General features: G+C 49.5%; 1 protein-coding gene across 3 annotated transcripts in view; it reads right to left on the reverse strand.

Moving 5' to 3' along the window:
• LOC139756716 (uncharacterized) overlaps positions 1–22,389 on the reverse strand; it is a 507,212-nt gene that overhangs the window by 218,185 nt on the left and 266,638 nt on the right. The window contains exon 1 of one of the 3 annotated variants that reach the window (XM_071676401.1): positions 18,299–18,867. The exons of the other annotated variants lie outside the window; for them this stretch is intronic. The gene's annotated coding sequence lies outside the window, so the exon portion shown is untranslated. Of the gene's footprint in view, positions 1–18,298; positions 18,868–22,389 lie in introns of those variants that run through there. 3 annotated transcript variants of the gene reach the window in all.

Genomic DNA, 22,389 nt, shown 5'->3' on the forward strand with positions numbered 1-22,389 from the left:
GTTGCTCGAGTTCTGAGCCTTTGTGTTCTTGGGAATTTATGTTCTTAAATTCGTGTTTTACGCTACATCTTGGGGCGCTTCAGTGACCAATTTGTTCTACCCTAACCAGAGCAACGCTGTAAACAAACCCCAGGCTCCTAGTGACAGATCTATTTTTTAAATTTGAATGGTGTTTCTTTGGCTCTTTTGATGCTCTCACTAAACTCTCACTTATCTAGATGGGAGAGCGCGCAAACAGCGAGGGCTACGACATAAACAGGTTAATGTATGTTTACTGGCAGAGTTTCGTACAAGTAGATATACATTCAGACATCACTGACTACGACGGTGGAGCCCATAGGTCTGATGGACTGGACCTTTGGCTGGCCTTAAAGGTTGGGTCAAAGGTCAGGCCATATTACCCAAGGGTCGCATCGTCGTACCCAAGGGTCGTACAGTCGTACTCAGGGTCGTATTATGGTTCTCAAGGGGTTAGAAGAAGACGTCAACTTTAATCGCGAAAGTTATAAATAATTAACCAATTTACTCTTAACTCTACTTACTTTATGTATTCTATTCGTTTCTTTTTATCATCTAAATATCTATATACTTACATGCTTGTTACACAGAACCTGTCTCTTTCTGTCTCTATGGTTGTGTATGTCTTTTATCTCTCTGGCTGTATATCTCTTTCTGTCTCACTGACTGTATATCTCTTTCTGTCTCCCTGGCTGAATATGTGTTTTTCTTTCTCTCCCCTAGTCTCTTTACTTACCCAAAAATCTATTTTTTTTTTGTCTATTTACCTACTTGGCTTCCCTCCCTTACTCTCCCCTTTATCCCAGTGCTTACCTAACTCTTCCTTACCTCCCTGATCCCTGAAACTGTCCCTGTGACCCTTTCCTACCCTTAACTCGTTCTATCTGTGCCCCTTATATACTCTCTAGGGCCCTTATTCCCACTATATGGCCTTCACGTGCACTCTATGGTACTGACGTGCATTATGCAACCCTTACACTCACTATCCCTGTCATTCCACGCACTCTCTGGACCTTACACTCACTATCCCTACCCTAGTAACGCCTCCAGGGGAGCATCAGGCGAGACGTGGTCGGGTCACAGTCCTCCAGAGCAGCTCTGGACCAGCATGAATCACACACACAACAGCGATGATCTCCCTCATGTGGTGCCTGAGAGTCAGCCGGCCTCCCTCCTTCCCTCTCCCTCCCTCCCTCCCACCATCATCTCGCGTCCTAACCCCCCCCTCCTCCCCCCCATGCCTTCTCCCGGCGTCACCCCAGGCCTACCTCTCTCTAGTTTTCTCCCTGTCTCCCTCCCTCAGACAGACTTCCGCACCACCCCCTCTCCGCTCTGCTGCCCTCCACAAGTCTGACTACCCTCCACCGCCGCCACGCCTCCCTCCCAACACACACACACACACACACACACACACACACACACACACACACACACACGCCTGCTCAAAGGCTTAGCATTATCTCTGCAGGCTGGAGAAATCGCCCGGTGGGTCCTGTCCTCGCTCCTGTGACAACCCAAGACAAGGGCGCCTCTCGCATCTCCCGCAGGCTGGGCACACGTGGGACACGCCATTCTAACCCTTGGATCTCACCTTGACATTCGCGGCAAGACAAGGATCTCCCCCCCTTAGTAGATTTACACGCGCATTACGTTATTATCAACCTTCTTAATCACCGTTTTAACACAGCAATACCAGAGCCTTATTTCAAGATAATACGGCGAGCAACAGGGCTCGGAGAATGCCGGCGACAGCAGTGGCCGGGCGCATTAAAAATAACCGAGAAAGATTTATAGAATTTATTTGAGATAATAAACGTCTTGAAGAGAGCGGTCCCGTGGCTGGAGTCTGTTATATATTGTATTATGAAATTTCTCACGAGAGAACACACTGTGAGCACGTGCTTAATTACTTAAACGCAACCATGTGTTTTGTTAGGAAGTAAATGGATTTATCTATTAGTCTGTTGGTCCGTGTGTAACTGATGACAACTTGGATATGAAGGTATGTACGACCCTTGGGTACGACGGTACGTACGTCTCTTGGGTACGACGGTAAGTACGACCCTTGGGTACGACGGTGCGTACGACCCTTGGGTACGACGGTACGTACGACCCTTGGGTACGACGGTATGATACGACCCTTGGGTACGACGGTTTGATAAGATCCATGGGTACCACGATACGATACGACTCTTAGGAACGACGGTACGATACGACCCTAGGGTAAGATGGTATGAATGATCTCTTCATTACGATTACAGGATACGACCCTCAGGTAAGACGGTATGAACGACCCTTGTTTACGACGGTATCTGCGACTCTTGGGTACGACGGTGCGATACGACCCTTGGGTACGAGGGTCTGTATAGCCCTTGAGTACGACAACGCGACCCCGAGTATATCAATGGTACGACCCTTCGGTATGATGGCCCGCCTCTTGGCCAAACCTCTGAGGGTTTGAAGCTAAACCACAATACCCAAGGGTCGTACAGTCGTGCTCCCAAGGGTCGTATCGTCGTGCTCTCTAGGGTCGTGCATCGTCAAGCCCAAGGGTCTCACCGTCGTGCCCCAAGGGCAGGCCCCACACCCCCAAGCAAGCACGAAGCTATGAGCTCCTGTTTGACCTTCATCTCTGAGACGTGTCTCCCGGATGCTGCCGGCCACCACACACACACACACACACACCAGCCCGGTCATCCCTCCTCACGCGCTGCTGCTGTTGTAACCCCTACATCGAACTCGCCCAAGAACTACATCGAACTCGCCCAAGAACTACATCGAACTCGCCCAAGAACTACATCGAACTCAACCCACAGCGACACAGGAGTCGGGTTTCCCCCGACGCCATGGCACACACATCACACATGCAAACACACATTCTACATCCACGTCGACTTATTTTTTTTTTCCTTGTCGACGGCTACGGTCACGGACGACTGTTGAAGGTTCCGGTCACGGACAAAAGTCCTCTTCGGAGCCAGGCTGTAAATGACATACAAAAAGAGCTGAGAGAGAGAGAGAGAGAGAGAGAGAGAGAGAGAGAGAGAGAGAGAGAGAGAGAGAGAGAGAGAGAGAGAGAGAGAGAGAGAGAGAGCGAGAGAGAGAGAGAGACAGACAGACAGACAGACAGACAGACTGATAGACAGACAAACATGTCTCGCCAGACATATAAACAGACAGATAGATAGACAGGAAGACAGACTGACAGACAGACGTCTCGTCAGACAGATAAACAGACAGAGATAGAATGATTGATATAGATGCAAGTTACCCATCAAAATACTTATCCATCCCTGCCTCATCTTGGGCCCATACCATCAAAATTCACTGTTACAATTGTTTCCTTTTTGGGGGGTAAATAACCGTGACCTGACATTCAGAATCTCAAATGAAATTCCTGGTGAGGGCAGCGACCTCTGCTTGCCTCAGGTCAACCCCGCTGTGACCACACCACTCCACACAAACTCATTCAGCCCGAATTAATGGAAAGATAACTGAATCTTATACAAAAAAATAAATAAATAAACGAGCTTTAAATGTAAAGAAATCTTTATTCTGATTTTAAGAAAAACGCGTTGTTTAAGCTTAATCTACCCCACCTCATTTTCTTTTTCTTTTTCTTTATTCTAGGATAACTATTTAAGGTTTCCTGACAAGAAACGTTCATTCAGGATGTTCCTGGGAAAATGAGACACGTCCTCAAGGTTTACACGAGAGAGGAAAATGCTTTAGTGGCAATATATTTATAAGAGTCTTTGCATACGTCAATCAAAGGCGTCTAAACACTCGCTTATCCCTTACTGATACCCCAATATATGGCGACGGTGGCCGACGCTTTGATGATGTTTAGCACACTGATGGAATGGAGGGAGTGGTAGGAGGGAAGTTAGACGAGAGAGCAAAGGTAGAGAGAGGGGCGAGGACGATAGGAGGGCTAGGTGTAAGTGAAGGGCAAGGCCAGGGTGTGGGCGGAGGAGGAGGAAAACTGAGGCAAGGTGAAAGTGGAGGACAAGTGATGAGGACAAACACACCTTAAGGAGACGCAAGAGGAAATGAAGGAATGTAACACAACAAACCAGAGGGAGGGGAGAAAATAGACAAGACAGTCGCGGGGTGAGAACACGTAAGCCATGAAGAACATGTGGTGCCGGTGGAGGACGGAGATGAGGCAACCCACAGCCTCCTGCAAACTGGTGTGGCGAGGGTGTGTACCACCACCAGACTGGCAAGCAAGTGAGCAAGCAGGCAGGCAGGCAGAGGGGGCAAGCACCCGCCATGGACCCTCCGAGAAGTGGTGGATGTTGAAGCCAGAGAGTGGGAACAGCAAGAACGATAACACCAGTAGAGAGAAAAAAGAAATACATAAGATAATAAACGACATTAGCAAGACAGGGATTAAAAGATAGACGGTGTTGATATGGGATGGACGAGAGTGTGCGTGCGTGCAAAGAAAGATGACTGAAGGAGGAAACAGAACATGTGAAGGAAGTGAGCAGGACGTAGATGCAGAGGAGAATCGAAGGTAAGATGGACAGAAGACTGGAGGAGAGGGTTCGCTTCTCAAAACTACGTCTCGATGGAGAAGTACAAACTAAAGACTTTGGGAACTTTGGTTGAGACGAGGAGTTCCTCCTCCTCCTCGCCATCCCTGTGTCTACTGTGATAACATATATATATATATATATATATATATATATATATATATATATATATATATATATATATATATATAGGTAGATACTTATAATTCCTGTAGGGAGGAGGTTTAATGATGCCGAACGATGTTGGGTGATTTACCGTCCTGACAGCACCTTCTCCTCGAAGTATTATGGGCACCAGTCATAATTTGGCACTACTCACCCCTAGGCCATGCCAACAAGATACACTCCTGCCGCGAAGGAAAATACAAAGAAGAGTTTCTCTCATTATTAACCAGAAACAAGTACATGGCAGAAGTGCGTGAGAATGTGTGTGTGTGTGTGTGTGTACCACTGACAATACTCACATGACCCGAACCTTGAGTTGCACGCCATCCGCTTTGCCAAGACTGTCTTCTTCCAAATGGTCCCTATTAAACATTCCCAGCGCCGTCTTCTCTTTCACTAATATATATATATATATATATATATATATATATATATATATATATATATATATATATATATATATATATATATACACGTATGTATGTGTCAAGTATTTTCAAAGTTAACGTGAGACCCAACACTGTCCTCTGATAATCAACGAACCTCACCCCTCCGACGCTGAAAAGCCCCGGCGCCAAATAAGCCACGGGGCCGTGAATTATGGAGGCTTCGGCATCTAACATGGGAGGTACTGACTGTCACCACCACGGCCGAGACAATGAGTAATTTCCTCCAGTAGTCCGGCAGACGAGGGCGGGGTGCGCGTGGGGCAGTGACAAGGCCTTGGGCGTAGGCATAACGCTATTCACCAAGGATCAGAGAGCCACCCACGCCTCGCCGAGGGTGCTCCCCCTGTACAAGCCATCTCACCCGTATTAACAATGCTATCCACAGCCCACACACTCCGGCACCCCCTTCACTAACCAAGCCTCGCCCTGAGACTCCCTAAATCACAATAATTTCTGATCATCAGTTATTTCTCATCCCTGCAACTCCCGCCAGAACTCACGCGCGATTAGCAGCCAAGAAGCATACTATGGAATATGTCACAAAATGGCATCGGATTCCACAATCCAGGTATGGACAAGGGAGGCTTCAAGACTATATCAGCCATAGGACGAACTTCAGTAAAGGGTCTTAAGTTCTAATTTCCTTCCCGGTTTGTTCCTGTGTTGTTGGTAAGTTGCTAACACTCCCGTGAAGCGTTGCTTGGTCCTCGACACGATGGTGACATCTCCCTTTGCTCCAGTCTTCGATCTCCCAGTCCCAAATGATATCCCAGACTTACACATACGGTCAACAGACCACAAAGGGATACTCATGAGTGAGCGAATGGCAAATGTACTTTGTCTGTGGGTGTGTGCTTGTCTGCGGGCGTGTGCGTGTGTTAACGTATGGGCGTGCGAGTACATGGCTTAAAGGGTTGTGAGGTCCTGTATCTGTCTGTAAGTGCTGATGTGTTCCCGTGTGGCTGTGTCGGCTTGCGACTGTGTGTAGGTTCGCAACATGGGGCTGCGTGGGCGTGGGATTATGTAGCTGTGTCACTCCCACAGGACCTGCGAGTTGTGTGGACTGTTCCCACAATGGCGTGGGGTGAATGACGCTGAGGGCGACCACGGGCGAGGACGTGGGGACTAACCTCACCCCTCACCCTGCCTTCCCATGCCGCCACCCCGGCCTCCGAACCCCTTGCATTTGTTCTCCCCGTGCGATGAGAGAATCTCTACCGCCACCCACCCACCGATCGAACCAGTCGGAGTAAAGACGAACCAGTCATATCTTCCTCGACAACTCCCTCTTCCCTCCCTTTCCCCAGACGCCAATTACGACCAGCGGTCCCCCTCCCTCCCTCCCCGATACCGATTACGTCCAGTAGTAATCCCATCGATTCAGAGATTAGCATAATACCTACTCTTCGACGAAGCAATGTTTGCCTTCCCCAAGTCCGCTGCCCTGGTGTCACCTCTCCGGCGGCTTGGGAGGCGCAAAACCCTGTCTTACAAGGGACAGGGTGAGGAAAAAAAAGTGAAAATCGCAGGCAGGATGAAGCCGGGGTAAATAACCGGTCATTTCGCACCGGATAACCTACATGGAAAGCGGCGGTAATGGCGGCAGAACAGGACCCACTGACGGACAAACGAGTTGGTCTCGGAAATTACAGGCGCGGCCGGAGGTACGTCGGCGCCCTGGCTGCCCGTGTAACCCGGGCACGATCCCGAGGCACGTGAGCAAAAACCTAAGCTCCTCGGACTCTTGTGCCTCATTCCAAACTCTCACACGCCGCATCGCACGGCTCCAGAATTCTCAAAGACCCAATATCTATCAGCCTATTGGGTCTACCATACTATCACTCCTGTTTTGTTTCCCCCGCCCCCCCTCCACCTGAGATTTCTCCACACTCCAGGATGATCGAAGGACTCCAGCAACACCGGCGGAGGAATGGGTCAGAAAGTGTCGACTATAAGAGTCAGAGTTTGTGGCGGGTTAGGTTGGGGTCGAGCGGCCTGCCTGCTAACTCCTCCTCGAGGTCTCTCTGGCAGATGATATCTCGCTTGTTAGACCCGGGTGCGGTCCCGTGGGACCCAGAGAGCCCTAAGAACTGCGGCTTCTATGGGCGATATGTAAATTGATCCTCCAGGGTAGATGCGGCCGTACTGCACGCTGGGGTATAACCCTGTCTACGCCCGCGTTGCGGAGGCAGCCACAACTCGGCACTTTGTCTTCAAGAAGGACGAGCGGCGGAGGTGCACGAGTTACCTGGGCTCTCAGAGGTATACACACACACACACACACACACACACACACACACGAGTGGGAAACACTGTTACCAGTAAGCTAAGTTCTCACCGCCCTGAAGACTTCTAGGTATTTCCTGTTCTGAATTTTTCCCTCTTCTAAATTTCTTGGACGATGTCTGTTATCAGTGACCTGACACTTCCTGCCGAGTCTCCTGCTTCATACACGCCACGATGATTCCTGTTATCAGCTCAGCGCCTTGAAGCTTTACGCGAGGGCTTCTGTTCCCGGCGTCATGAGGGATTACCGTGGATCATCATGACTGATGAAATAATCATTTGTGTTATCTAAGTCCTTGGCAAGATGGATTATATTATCTTTTTCTTTAACTTGCTTGACGACTTTTCAGGGAAACCAAGCTGTATCTTCCCGGCTGCTTCAGATTTTCCTATGGCGTCTTCCTGCATTCAGCTACCTTGGCAGGTCTTATTGTGATGTACTTTTGCTTTCACCTTCTTAAAGATTTCTTCTCCCCGTCTCGGCGCCATAAAACTGCGGTACATCAGCTCCCATGTTGTCTTAAAAGCTCGACCCTTCCCTTCCCCCCTAGAACGATAGACGTATCATGCACCTCGTTGACAAAAGAACACAGATAGCCTTTTAAAGACTTAGATCCTTAAGTAAAGAGAATCCAATCAATTTAAGGAAGCGATGACAGTCTTAAACTAACCCAGCCACCGAAAGATGGACCCACCTACGACCCCTGCCATTATTTACAATTACAACCCAACCTATATACAACTTCCCACTAATTTCCCTCCCTTTGACCTTCTGACCTTGTCCATGACATGCAGCACCTGATGGCATCCCGCAGGACACGGACCATCCACATCCCACGGAATTAAGATCTTTCAGAGACCCATATCCCAACACGAATCTACCCGAGACAGATTCATTCGCCTCACAGACGGGTGTTTGTGGCAAAATGACGGGTTTTTGGCGACCAGAAAAAAAAAGGGCTGAACTTAACGAAGACAAAGCTAATTCGTGGCCGCTCACACAGACGCGGGTAACAGATTCGTTCAGCTGTGCAGCCAATCACATCGCTTGGATCTCTCCTTTTCATGTCGTACATAAGGGCACCGGAGGGATGGCCCTAACGAATTCAATAGCCGACCTCTACCGCCGTATTAAATCGCTGATCACTGTTATTTCTAACGAGCCTTGAAATGCAACCGATTTTTCTTTTTTTAAACCCGCGTCTTCCAAACGCCTCGGTTTACATACACAAACACTGCGCGGAAAGGCGGGCGAGTTCATTGCATTTCTTTTTCTGTTTCGTGATTTCGCGATTTGTGATAAGGGAACAGACGCCCAGCAGAAGCATTACCGAGGATATTTCTTCTGTGTGACGTATGGACAGACCCCAGATGGCAAGAAAGGGAGAGAACTATTCGGAAGAACATTTCATGAGAAGAGAGCGTTCCTTGTCCTGCAACACAAACACCGGTGGAACCAATGCCCTCCACCCTCCCTCCGTATCTCCCTACGCTACACCCACACAAACATTTACCCCAAACACCTGCAACTTACTTCGACAGGAACGAGATCCGAAACCTTAATATTTGCTCTATCTGAAGCGCCGAAGTCATTGAGCGGAGGAGAGGCCGATACCTCTTGCATCAACACCCACGCCTTGCACCCGGGGGCAGCCATCATCCACTCTCATTTACTCCGCCAAGCAAGGTCTTAACAACCAGACCCGCGAGTTGGCCTTATCGCTACACGCTCCGCTGCTGATCCTCCCTTGGTCGAATGGACATTAGGGTAGAGACACGCCAGTGATTATTCTCCAGGCAGCTCGGAGGACACGATGCGAGCGTCGCGCCCCATACACGTCCCCGCTGACGGGTTTACGCGACCTCCGCAGCCCAGACGACTTTATGTACCTACCGAAAACCCCCATGTTTACTGGAGCCGATAGATTGAAACATGAGCGATAGATACGGATCACAGGATCCGTATCTGTCCATATCTAGGTCAGAATGTCATTCCTCAAGAGGCGGTATAAGGAGGGCCTACCAGACGCACGAGGTGGGCAAGAAGACCAGGTGGGCGGACCACATCTCCAGAATATGAAGCCAAGGAATGGTGTGAGGGTGGGTTGAGGGAGGATGGGGCTCTGGCGAGAAGGATGACTCTCCCTATTTAGCATTGGGGTGAGGAAGGGTGTGTCTTCTCTATCTTTATCGATAATGGAATCTTACGTTTATAACAAACATACTCTGACAAGAATACATAGAAAAAGACATTAAAATTCTTAACATCAGCAAGAGCCAGCAAGGCTTCCCAGGATACACACTTCACACTGGGCGTCGTCACCTTGTGATCCAGAATGAGCGCCTCTCTGGGTCTGTCTGCTCACCCTCCTTAGGTCTCTCTGCTAACATACCACAAGCGGTGGCTGTCCACTCCAAGCATGCGAAGGCAGAGAGGTTGTTCTAACGCGCTCATCATTACTAATATCCCCAGGTTCGATCATCCCCCCGAACTCGAGATGTGAATATCAAATGAAACGGGCAACCTGGATGCCTCAGCTACGCGCAAGCAACACCAGAACCACAACCGCCCACCACCATCTGCTACAGCAACAGCGGCGGTGTGGGTGCTTGAGGTAAAGTGACGTGGACGTCACTGGACCCGTAGGCCATGACAAGGATTTATTCCGCCTCGTGGAACGCAAGTGAAGGCCCCGCCGCCCCTCCTTCATCAACCGTGTGCTCACCTGACATTAATAGCTAACAGCTAATTGTCTCGAGTAACTGCAGCGGGGTAGATAAAGGCAGAAGATCATCAGTACCTACAATTTATGGCGTGATAAAGTGAAATTGAATCTTTACGATATGGAGAACCACTTCATAATGAATGGATTCCCCCTGAAGGGTACCTTTAGAGGGCACGTCTGATTAGTGGATTCCCCCTGAGAGGTTCCTTTAGGAGGTACGTCTGATGAATGGATACCCCCAAAGACGTCCCCCTTAGAAGATGTGTCTGATGAATGGGTTCCCCAGTGAAGGGTCCGTCTTAGAAAGCACGTCTAATGAATGGATCACCCACCTGGGGGAGGTTTCCAGGGAGGCACATCTCATCAATCATCAAGATTAGAGTGGAGGGATCTGGCTGTTAACACAGTACGCAAGGCGACGGTGCGTCGGCCACTAAAGAGAGAGAGAGTGAGGGGCAAGGTAGCAGACGTCGGCTGTCTGATGCAAGGGACGACGAAGCCACGACGCCAGAGGGTGGCTCCTCGTCAAGCCAGCAATTGTATACCGTCGCCGTCGCCTCTCCTTGTGAGCACCTTTGCACACAGACGCGTGCTGTAAGGTCATTTATCTCATTGAGGAAAGCCAAGTGTGAGGTGGACTTACCCTCCCCCATTTCGAGCGGGTCCATTGTTTTACGAGCTCTTTTGTCTCTTTGTTGGGCCGGAAGCTCCAAGCCACAGGTCCGGGAGAAGTGTTTCCTAATCCTTATTTTGGTTCGCCTCGGCCCAGCCAGCCAGGCAGGCACTCACCTTTAACCATAATGTAAACAAACAATACTCTCTCGTTCCATCCTAACCTACTTATTACCACCACCGATCATCTCCCTGCCACATCCCTCTGTCATCTTTATCTCCCCTTTATCTCCCTTCCCCTTAACATGCCCCTTCATTCCCCTAAGATAAAAACAAGAAAAACTCCAAAGATCACTCGCTCTCTATAACCCCCTCTGCGTCACCTGTATGCACCCCGTCCCTTCCCTAGAGACTCGGGGTACACCATCATCGACCAACCATGTTGTGACGGTGAGGCTCAGACTTCACCGAGGTCGACGTTATTAATAAAGCCCTAAAAACCATCCCTCTGGCTGAGAGAGCGCGCGTCCAAAATTTCCCCGTTTTCTTCGAAATTCCGTCAGAGTGAGAACTATTAGCAGTACGAGTAGCGGCAAGAGAGAGAGAGAGAGAGAAAACGACCAGCCTGGTTGAAGTAGAGAGTGGAGACTATTCTATACCTGATTTCCCATGCTGTGGCGTCGGACCCTAAGTCAAGCCACAAGATGTAAGTGAGATAACCACATCCCATTGTCATAACTGTTATCACCTACGATACAGAGAGTACAAGGCATAAGTCTAGAGGTTTAGAGTGAGAATATGAACGTCTGTACCACATCCATGCAACGGATGTCATCAGGGCAGCCGGAAACAGCGGCAGTGGTATCCGTCCGCCACCCTGATGTGGCATTGCCCCACGACTCGTCATGAGAGATTACTGTTATCTCTCTCACTCACTCACTATCTCGTCATCGGTCGTGGCGGGGAGCTAGAGACGTTTGTCCCAGGGTCCCGGGACAACAAGGAGAGACCTGTCGAGGCTTGGGACAATACGGAGAAACTCGTTTTCTAGTCTTGGGACCATACTGAGAGGGTGAGTTACTGGGAGCTGGGTCGTGGGACGACGTGGAAAAAAGAAAAAGTCGTCTGGGCTCAGCAGAACACGGCGAAGCATGTCGAGGGACAAGGCGGAGAAACTTGTTTATTTACGAGCACGGAGAAATTTGTTAGTGGGTCTTAACGTGAGGTCTTCTCTCACTGGGACAAAACAGTAAGGCTTGTTCTCAGGTCTTGGGGTAACCATGAGGAAGCTTGGGACCAAATCTCACGGCAATATGTACGTGGCTGACGCAGAGCAACCAGAAGAGTGTCATCGGGTCTTGGGACCTCACGAAGGACCTCTTCCTCCTCCTCGAGTCTTGGCAGACGGGATGGAGGACGTCTTGCGTGTCGCCAGCTCCAGATGGCGATACGATACTTCTCGTCTAGTCTACATTCGACGCAGGGGGAGTAGATCATCGCCTGGCAATGGGGGAGGGGAGGAATAGACTGATAAGGATGTTAAGTAGCTGGCTAAAATAGCTTCTACTACTTCTGGACGGTAATCGTTCACTATCTAGGCCCTCTGTGTGGTGTGTGTGTGTGTGGATGTGTACGTGAGGCCCCGCACATGCTTCTATTCCAGTAATTTCAGACTTCCTAAGCACGCCTGGGGCAAGCAATTAAAAAAATCTTGAGTGTCTACGATAACGATAACTTTTATCTGTCCACAAGACGTGGAGTGAGAACTGAGCCATATCGCGCGTCGCTGGGGCTACCTACGGGGCTACCTACCCGCCGTAAGTTGGCTGTGTCACACATGTTACCCCAAGAATCATATGTCACCAGATATGACTCACAGTTCGCTGGTTCACGAAATGATAAGTCAGAGGTTCGCTGATTCACGTGGTTCGATATATTTAGAGATTCATCCGTTTTACCAGTTCGAGATGGTATGATAAGTGTTCCATAACAGCGAGTCGAGTCTCAAGATAATTTGATACTTAGTGCTTCAAACTCGTGAGTCGAGTCTCGAGATGATTTGAGACCTAATGCTCTAGACCCGAGGGTCAATTCGTCGAGGAGTTCCAAGACCATCTGAGACTTAGTGCTTCAGACCCATGGTTCGAGCATACGGACCGAGAGTCTCGGGGCTCGAGCGGGAATCCTGTGTAGCCAGACAGAAGGCGACCCTTCCCTGAGGTTCAAAGATAACTCAGGTGTCCTTATCGTAATGATGTTATTCCCCTCACGTATGGTTAAGTGCTTCAGAACACCACCACTGATAATGCCAACTTTTAGAAAAAAAAAAACTCGTTTAATGTCTTAATGTTTACTTCTTAATATGGCTTTATCTGGAAATAACTGGATTCTTGTCTAACAATGAAATCAATTAACTGCAGGTGAGTGGCAAAACTTTAAACTCTCAAATTCGAACCTGCAGATGAAATTACAAATCATACCAAGCAATTTGTGCAAAGAATATGGTCGAGTTTACCCTTGACTGTTTGATAAACGATAACATTGTATCTAGGGATGACAGCAGCAGTGACTAGCCAGCCATCAATTTAACCCTTAATCCTTTCCTTTGCCATCCCTTCGTCCACAGCCCAGGCTTAATCCGTCGACGCATACCTAGTCCCTAACCACCTCACCGCTCAACTCTGATACAGACATACGCACTCAGGCATTACCTTGAGTACACTAATTGACTCCTACTTAGCCTTAAGGAGTGGATGATAACACCCCGTTGGTCTGTCATGCCACACGGTACTAACGGCGGCGCCACAGAACACAGCGTTTCACCGAAGTAGGAGGGTGAGGGAGCGGAGTGTTGGACCAAGGGTCGACAGCACGTTCAGACGACCTGTAAAAACTGTGTGTCTGTACCTCGCGCTCTTCATATAGTACCCAGACGGTACTTCCCTCTCCCTGGCCGTCTCCTGATGGTGCATACTCTTCCTCCCTCCTCCTCCTTCACCCAGCTCTGTATATAGTTACCCTCGCCATAATGGGACGTCTGCTTCTCCGAACTGCCTGTGATTTCTTGTCTCACGTTAAAGGTTCCGGTCACGACCAAAAGGCCACTTCAAGGCCGGGCCTTAACTGGTATATACATATATATATATATATATATATATATATATAGAGAGAGAGAGAGAGAGAGAGAGAGAGAGAGAGAGAGAGAGAGAGAGAGAGAGAGAGAGAGAGAGAGAGAGAGTTAAAGGAAAAAGAGGAGACAAGGGAAAGTATCTGACTCGGTCCTCGTCTTGTGTGCACGTCTGCCCCTTGATGTTCTCACGGTCCTAAACTACTGTCAAGATACCTTTTCTTCATAAGGTAATTAGAGAATAGGAGGAAATCTGGGAGACAGACAGCGCTTCCTGGGCTACAGGGTGACGGAGATGTGTGATTTATATATACAACGTCGTCCAACATCAAGAAAGACACAATTTGTACAGAGCATCCTACACCAATGTCTGGGATAAGCACACACAAAGCTCGGTGGCTCTCTGGATTAAACAAACAACCGCTCTCTCTCTCTCTCTCTCTCTCTCTCTCTCTCTCTCTCTCTCTCTCTCTCTCTCTCTCTCTCTCTCTCTCTCTCGCTCTCATGAGAAAACAAGACCAAGGATATCTACACTCATTAGCTCGCGCTGTCACATGCTCAGCGGTTGCACACACACACACACACACACACACACACGTGTCCCCCCCGCGCGCATCTGTCCTCTACTTTTTCAATCGACGGAGCCCAGCGATAAGATCTAGGGCCTCTCGCCAGAGATGTGCACACCATCAACTGCCTCCGAACTCTCATCTTAAGTGCCTTACAAACTTCTACTTTTACGCAAGGAGTCACTTACAATATCTCTGCTTCATTCATCCATTTCAAAACCTCCAAGTATTACGTACTAGAAAAAGTTGAACTTCATCTATCATTATCTTTTTTTTCCTGTTTCCACTGAAACGATGGGATAGATGAGCCAGCGGGAGGGTCACGGGCGACCTGCTCACTCAGACGTTTCCTACTACACAATCTCGAGCGAAGGAGAAGAAAAAAGTTAACTGGCGTTCGCGCGTATAAGACTAAACAATTACGTCTCGTCCCACTTGGAGAACGCAGATCCTCGGAGATGTATTGCACGCTTCGCACGCGAGGGACCGAATCAGAGCCAAGCGTCGCCCACTCTTGCTCAAGAGGCAAGATACACCTCGGCCACTGAGAGGGTGTGTCCCTACCTCCGTCTCAAGGGCTTCTCGCCAGCGTAACACACCGGACGGCTCGGGATATCATTACGGGATGGGATTATCTCCCACCGCGATCCTTCTCCATCAGCATCCTTCATCAATCCCTCACTCGTAAAACCCTCATACCCACGAGCCCGACCGATCCCTCACACCTCCACACTCAGTCCTGGTGAGATAGATGAACCATGTTTGTCTTCGGTCGCTGAGGCGAGCACTCCAAACCCTGATAAATCGGGCGCACACAAACCGGTTGGTGACGTCTCCATTCATTCGTTAACTACGAAACCTGACGAAATGTTAATACAGTGAGTGACTTGACGAAAAATGACTGGAAACCGTGGGTGGCTTGACCACATAATAATCTGTAATACTATCAATACAGAAACATCACTTAAAGGTTTCACATATGAAATAATATCAAGATGATATCATTACCAAATGTCATATGACTATCATCTCTGATAACCTCAAAACGAAAATACTGGACAGTCCCAGATAAGGACTGTGAGGGTGATATCTCAACCCCCCTCCTCTCCCCCCCTCGCCAAGTGATACGGGTGCCTGGATTCGATCCCCGGACAAGGGAAGGTCAAAGTCATCCAGTGATATGGCTGTGGGTCACCCCTGGAAGGGGGGGGTGGTCGTGTGGGGTGGAGGATTTGGGAGGGTGTGTTGTGGGGTTGGGGAACCCTGTCACGCCTCCCGGGAACCCTGTCGTAACCCCCTTTCCTTCCTCCGTCAACGCTACCCTCACTTCTGCCTCTGCCAAGCACCTATGACCCAGTCCCTCCTCCTCCCTTCGTCAACCTCTCGTCTAGCCATCCGTCAAACCCGCAGCGCACCCGCCGCCGCTGTTCTGGGGCAGGCCACCCCGTCGTCCCTGGCCCCGGGTTCCGCCGCCGTGTCCCCCCGCAGCGTCCAGGCCGACGTGGGGCCGTGCACACCTCCTCTAGTCACATCCTGCAGGAAAATTACCGCGAAAACCCTCCACCAGAGCCTGGGGGGCGGGGGCTTCACCCTCTGACGTCACGTCCCTTGTGCCCGATCCCTGTGGAAACCACAATCTGTGACGTCACATCCAGATGCCCGACTCATGTGAAAATCTCAGGATATGACGTCGTCACTCTTCAGCATCTAACCGTGGGAACATTCTAAACGGCAGTGGTGTAAGGCCCCAGCACCCGACCCATGGGAAAGTACGGATTAAAGATGTCATACCTAAGGTATAAATGCCCCCTTGGGGCTAATGACGTCAGCCAGGTAACCCCAGGGGTAAGTGACGTTATCAAAGTGACCCCAGGGGAAAGTGACGTCAACTGGGTGTCCCCTAAGGGCAATTGACGTCAGCAAAGTGTCCCCCGGGGCAAGTGACGTAGACCAAGTGTCCCCAAGGGGCAAGTGGCGTTAGCCGAGTGTCTCTCAGAGGTACGTGACATCAGCTAACTGCCCCACGGGGCAAGCGACGCCTCCTAAGTTCCCTTTCCCCAGGGGGAAGGGGGTACGTCCGTTCGTCTTGTTCCTCCAGGAACGACACGAACGTTCCCCTTGAGGATATGACGTAAATACGAAGAGAGAGAGAGAGAGAGAGAGAGAGAGAGAGAGAGAGAGAGAGAGAGAGAGAGAGAGAGAGAGAGTGAACGAATGTGGACTGACGGAGGGAGGGAGGGAGGGGAAGGGAAGGGGAGAGGAGGGTAGAGGGGGGATAAGGGAACGCACCTTGAACAGGCATTTGTCGCTGCCTCATGCACGACGATTTAACCCTTCCTCCCTCCCTCCCTCGCTCCCATTTCCTTTGCTGGATCTATGGCGCCCCGGTGAAGGGAAGGAGGAAGTGCAGTAGCTAAGGTCACACGCATGTTCCGGCTGTTCTCCGGCAGCCAGCGACACCTGTAATTACAGTGTGGACACTTAGCTCCCCCGCCCGACACACCCCGGCAAACAGGACCTGGTGTGGGATTGTCATTCTGGTCTCCAGCGCCTTCTCATTGGTCAGTCGCAACCGTTATCAACGCCCGCTGCAACCAGCGGACTCATTACATAACAATGGAATGGAAACTGATAAGAAACGAACTTTTTCTGCCTCATAAGTAAGACCGGATTGGCCTCTCTAGCCTGACTTTCAATTTTTGTGAGGATATTCCCCCAACTCTCGCTCCCCCCCCCCAAAAAAAAAGACAATTAATCATAAACAAATGTAAAAGAAAATGAAAAAGCATTCTATTTCTTTATCCTCACTCGTGACCCTGCTTTCAGTGACTTTATCCAGCCCTCTAACAGCCTGGAGGCGACACACGCGACATTAAATAAAACTGTTCAAAGATCATTTGTAAGGCACCGCTTTTTCCCCGAGACGTCGCCTCTCACATCCGTTTTCCCTATGATCACTGCATCCGCGAGGGTCGTCCACTCTCCTCCCGTACGACACCCGAGGCCCTTGACCCCTTGACACGGCCATGCTAAGTGTCCCCCCTCCTCGCTGTACACGAAGGGGGGAAAGAAGAATGAATTAATTCAACAATTACCAGGATTTTCAATACACGTTCGGTAACCCCCTTTGCACAGGAAGTGTCTCTCGTCAAGGTAAAGGATTATCTCAGGTGTAACGGCTGTTAAATCACTTACCTTAATGAGATGTCGGCAGAGTCACGTACGCCGCCGATGAACAGGTAAACACCAACTCCGTTGGGTTCCATACAGTCAGCACACAAATATAAACACGTGAATATGCCTGTAAAAACGTATATGCACAACCCTTACCTTATGTGCGGGTATACATACGTCCACAATCAGCATTTTACCCTAAGATAAGCGAGTCAGTCACATACACAGCCACACAACTACTGAAACATATGGTTCCAAACGCTAACAGAAAGTTTCTCTCTGATCGTCTTCACATCGAGATATTATGTATGTATATATATATATATATATATATATATATATATATATATATATATATATATATATATATAGTGTGATGGATCGTGGCAGCAAATTTCACAGGTGTTAACGGTACACCCCAGCTCATGCAACCCACACACCTCTACACTGTCTCGCACAGCCACACCGCTCCCTCCCGAGCTACCTGCCCCTACCCGACACCCGTCCAGCAGGCAGGTGCTGCTGGCTGATCTTTCGCTCCCTCCGCTGCCACCAGCTGACCACATCACGCTCAGCATCTATTTCCCGCACTGAACGGCCCGGGCCACGGCTGACCTTAGCTACTGCTGACCTTTCTGCTGGCGTGTTGGGGGGGTGTGGTGTTAGAGGTGATGATGAGTGACGGAAGTGATGAGACAGTTCCGACCTGGGGATGTGGGATGGGATGCTGCTGGCGTCGTCGGCGTCGTTAGCCGCCGCCACCTGCGGCAGGAGAGGAGGGAGAGTGTCCAAGAGCACAGACTCGCTCTCTCTCTCCCTCCGGCGCTCAGGCACGTGATGGAGAGCACGGTACACTCTAGTGTCCACGAGCCGCCGCGCTCCCGGAGCTTGCGTCAGGAAAACCACCAGGAACACTGACGTCACACAAGGCTACTCCTTTCCAAACTAAATCGGGCAGGAAGGCGGGATGGCCACAAGGCAGGAAAGATATCGAGAAAATGAAAAAATAAAACACTTGATATCTTTCACGGGTTAGAACACGGGGCGAGGAGCAGAGAAGGTCACCGTCTCGTCACGTATATCAACACGCTAAGCCAAACTATCACTTCTGGATCGTAGGGCGACGGGGGGAACTCAACAAGAGGTCGGGAGCTCCAGTGGCTTATGTTTGCCTCAGCCGAGCCGGTGGTCGACTGTGGGTCGTCGTCAGTAACGCTGTTCATACAGTCAAGGTGATTAGACAGCAGATGACTTACTCAGAAATGATGCAAGACCTCCGGGGGGGGAAGCCCTCGCCGGGAGTTCATGGTAGAAATATCTACATTTCAAGAACCTCATCCTCTCGCAAAAGACCATCCCCAGGCCCCTGTGGGGCGGGCCAGTGACCCGGCCATTCATATCTCTCACGCGAGACCACCTTATTCTTGGTGCTAACAAACCTTTCTCCATGGTACACGTGGACTGACCCACTGATAAGAGAAGGTTCGCGGGTGTGGTAACGGCCTTCTTGTCTCCTTCTCCGTCCGCAGCTAGTACGTGCCGATCAACATGTGCAGCACAGCCGCCCGGGCAGCAAGCAAGACTCCCGGCCATCCCTCCCCTCTCACACCCGCTGCTGCTGCTGCTGCCGCCAGCACCTCCCCCACATGAATCTTACTCACGCAAGTGGCCTCCTGCACATTTGTCATACCACGAGAGAGCGCCCCCAGACGAAGAACTCGGCAGGGACGAGACATGAGCTAGAATAGCCACAGAGACCGGTAAGATGGGTAGTAGTTATGTATGTATAAAAAACAGTCAGGAGTGACCAACGAGGGACCGGGTATAAATAGCAAAGTGTAAGATATAAATAAAACCTGAAAGAACTCTATATATAGACCAACTCTAAATGTGAACAGAAGATTGTAAGATAAACATAGATAATGGCTATATGTTCATGGGAGATTGGCGAATGTCTAAAACGAATCAGCAGATATTAGGGTCAATTAACTTACACTTAGGAATTATACATGTAAACTGGATGCCGATAACTTTCTACGTTTCTTCAAAAAAAAGTATATTATATATATATATATATATATATATATATATATATATATATATATATATATATATATATATATATATATATATATATGTGTGTGTATCTTTTTTTCATTATCATAGTCGCTGTCTCCCGCATTAGCGAGGTAGCGCAAGGAAACAGACGAAAGAATGGCCCAACCCATCCACATACACATGTATATACATGAGCGCCCACACACGCACCTATACATACTATACATTTCAACGTATACATACATATGCATACACAGACATAAACATATATACACATGTACATATTCATACCTGCTGCCTTCATCCATTCCCGCCGCCACACATGAAATGGCACCCCCCCCTCCCCCCGCGCACGCGAAGTAGCGCTAGGAAAAGACAACATGGGCCACATTCGTTCACACTCAGTCTCTAACTGTCATGTGTAGCGCACCGAAACCACAGCTCCCTTTCCACAACCAGGCCCCACAAAACTTTCCATGGTTTCTCCCAGACGCTTCACATGCCCTGGTTCAATCCATTGACAGCACGTCGACTCCGGTACACCACATCGTTCCAATTCACTCTATTCCTTGCACGCCTTTCACCTTCTTATATGTTCAGGCCCCAATCACCCAAAATCTTTTTCACTCCATCCTTCCACCTCCAATTTGGTCTCCCACTTCTCGTTCCCTCCACCTCTGACACATATATCCTCTTTATCAATCTTTCCTCACTCATTCTCTCCATGTGACCAAACCACTTCAAAACACCCTCTTCTGCTCTCTCAACCACACTCTTTTTATTACCATATATACATATATCATAAAAGAGAGTCATTACGGATAAACATACTTGCAAAGATATGAATAGATAATCAACACAGCTCCACTCGAACCAAGACTGAGCCTTATCAAGAAGCGTGAAAGTAATGATTGCTACAGACGGACCACGTCGAGTTTACACAGCATATGAATACCGTATGAGAACCCTGAAATTGTCATTAGGATTTGAAGGTGGAAACTGGCTGAGAGGCACAGTTCCCATCTGTGAAAACCCAAGGCGATACCGCCTCAAGACAAGGACACTGTCCAACCTTACCTTACGATCTAGTCTTTTAATTCCATTGTGTTCTATGTGTGTGTGTGTGTGTGTGTGTGTGTGTGTGTGTGTGTGTGTGTGTGTACCTCTGCGACGTGTGACACGCATCTAACATTTGACCACAATACACCCAATACGTGTCTCGGGGGAGCGGTAACCACCTTTGGGAACCTGATTTGAAACACCGAATGAGGAGAGAGAGAGAGAGAGAGAGAGAGAGAGAGAGAGAGAGAGAGAGAGAGAGAGAGAGAGAGAGAGAGAGAGAGAGAGAGAGAGAGAGAGAGAGCTCATTTCCCTCCTAATAAATGAGTGTGTGAGCGCCATATTGGTACAGCCACTGGGCTATATGCTGACCCTGTAAGGAACATATAGCTTCAAATGTCTCTGAGAATATCTGTCGAAACGCTCTTTGCTTAAAGGGCATAACCGTTTGACCTTCAGTCGTATCTTATTGAATTTTACGCATGACCTATCACACTCTCTGGCTCATTTGCATGCAACATTGTAATCCTCTAACTGATATAGAGCCACTTGGGAAACGAGGATTACACATGACAGTGGACAGAGGGGTAGACGGTGTGAGCATCATATATCTCAATACCTTATTAAAGGTTAAGGAGATGGAAGAAGATAAAAGAAATAAATGCAAGATGAGGAGGAGGAGGAGAACACGAAATTTGAGGAAAGGGACAGGGAAGGTGAAGCGAATGAAGGAGGTTAAGGAAAGGAGGAAAGACACAGAAGACGAAATGAGAAATGGAAATTATGGACAAAAATAAAAATGGGTAGGCGGAGAGAGAGAGAGAGAGAGAGAGAGAGAGAGAGAGAGAGAGAGAGAGAGAGAGAGAGAGAGAGAGAGAGAGAGATGGGGGGAGTGGGAGAAGTGGTGGGCGTGCTGAGAGCCCTGACCACAGACTAGAGCCTAGCTGGTGACCCGACTACTTAGGTTCGCCTCATCACCATCCCATGGTCATCATACGCCACCATCAGCGTCGGGGCGCCTGGCCCTTGCCAAGCACTCCTGTGTTTGGCACCTCCTTCCCTCCCTCCCTCCCTCCCTCCTGTGTTTGGCACCTCCTTCCCTCCCTCCCTCCCTCCCTTGCCTGTCCCCAAGCTTGGCTCACCTGACAAAACACAGTTATAATTAAACTCTGGTGACACAACTTTCTCGCACCTGATGCACCGGCTTCTGCTACGTGCATATCACCAGACCCTCCTCCTCGGGTACGACGACGGGGGTGTGATCCCTAAGCACGACGCCGCGATCCAAGGGCACGACGGTGCGCAGTCACTGGGCGTGAGGGTACGACCTTTTGGCACAACGGTACGAAAGCTGGAGGTCTTCATACCCAAGGGTCGCATGGTCGCACTCAAGGGTCGTATCGTCGCATCCAAGGGTAATACCGTCGTGCTCAAGGGTCGTAACGTCGTGTCCAAGGTCCGTACCGTCTTGCTCAAGGTCCGTACCGTCTTGCTCAAGGTCCGTACCGTCCTGTTCAAGGTCCGTACCGTCCTGCTCAAGGTCCGTACCGTCCTGCTCAAGGTCCGTACCGTCCTGCTCAAGGGTGTTTGCCTCGTCACTTTTTG

Source organism: Panulirus ornatus, chromosome 23 (assembly GCF_036320965.1).
Source record: "Panulirus ornatus isolate Po-2019 chromosome 23, ASM3632096v1, whole genome shotgun sequence".
Classification (NCBI taxonomy): Eukaryota; Metazoa; Arthropoda; class Malacostraca; order Decapoda; family Palinuridae; genus Panulirus; species Panulirus ornatus.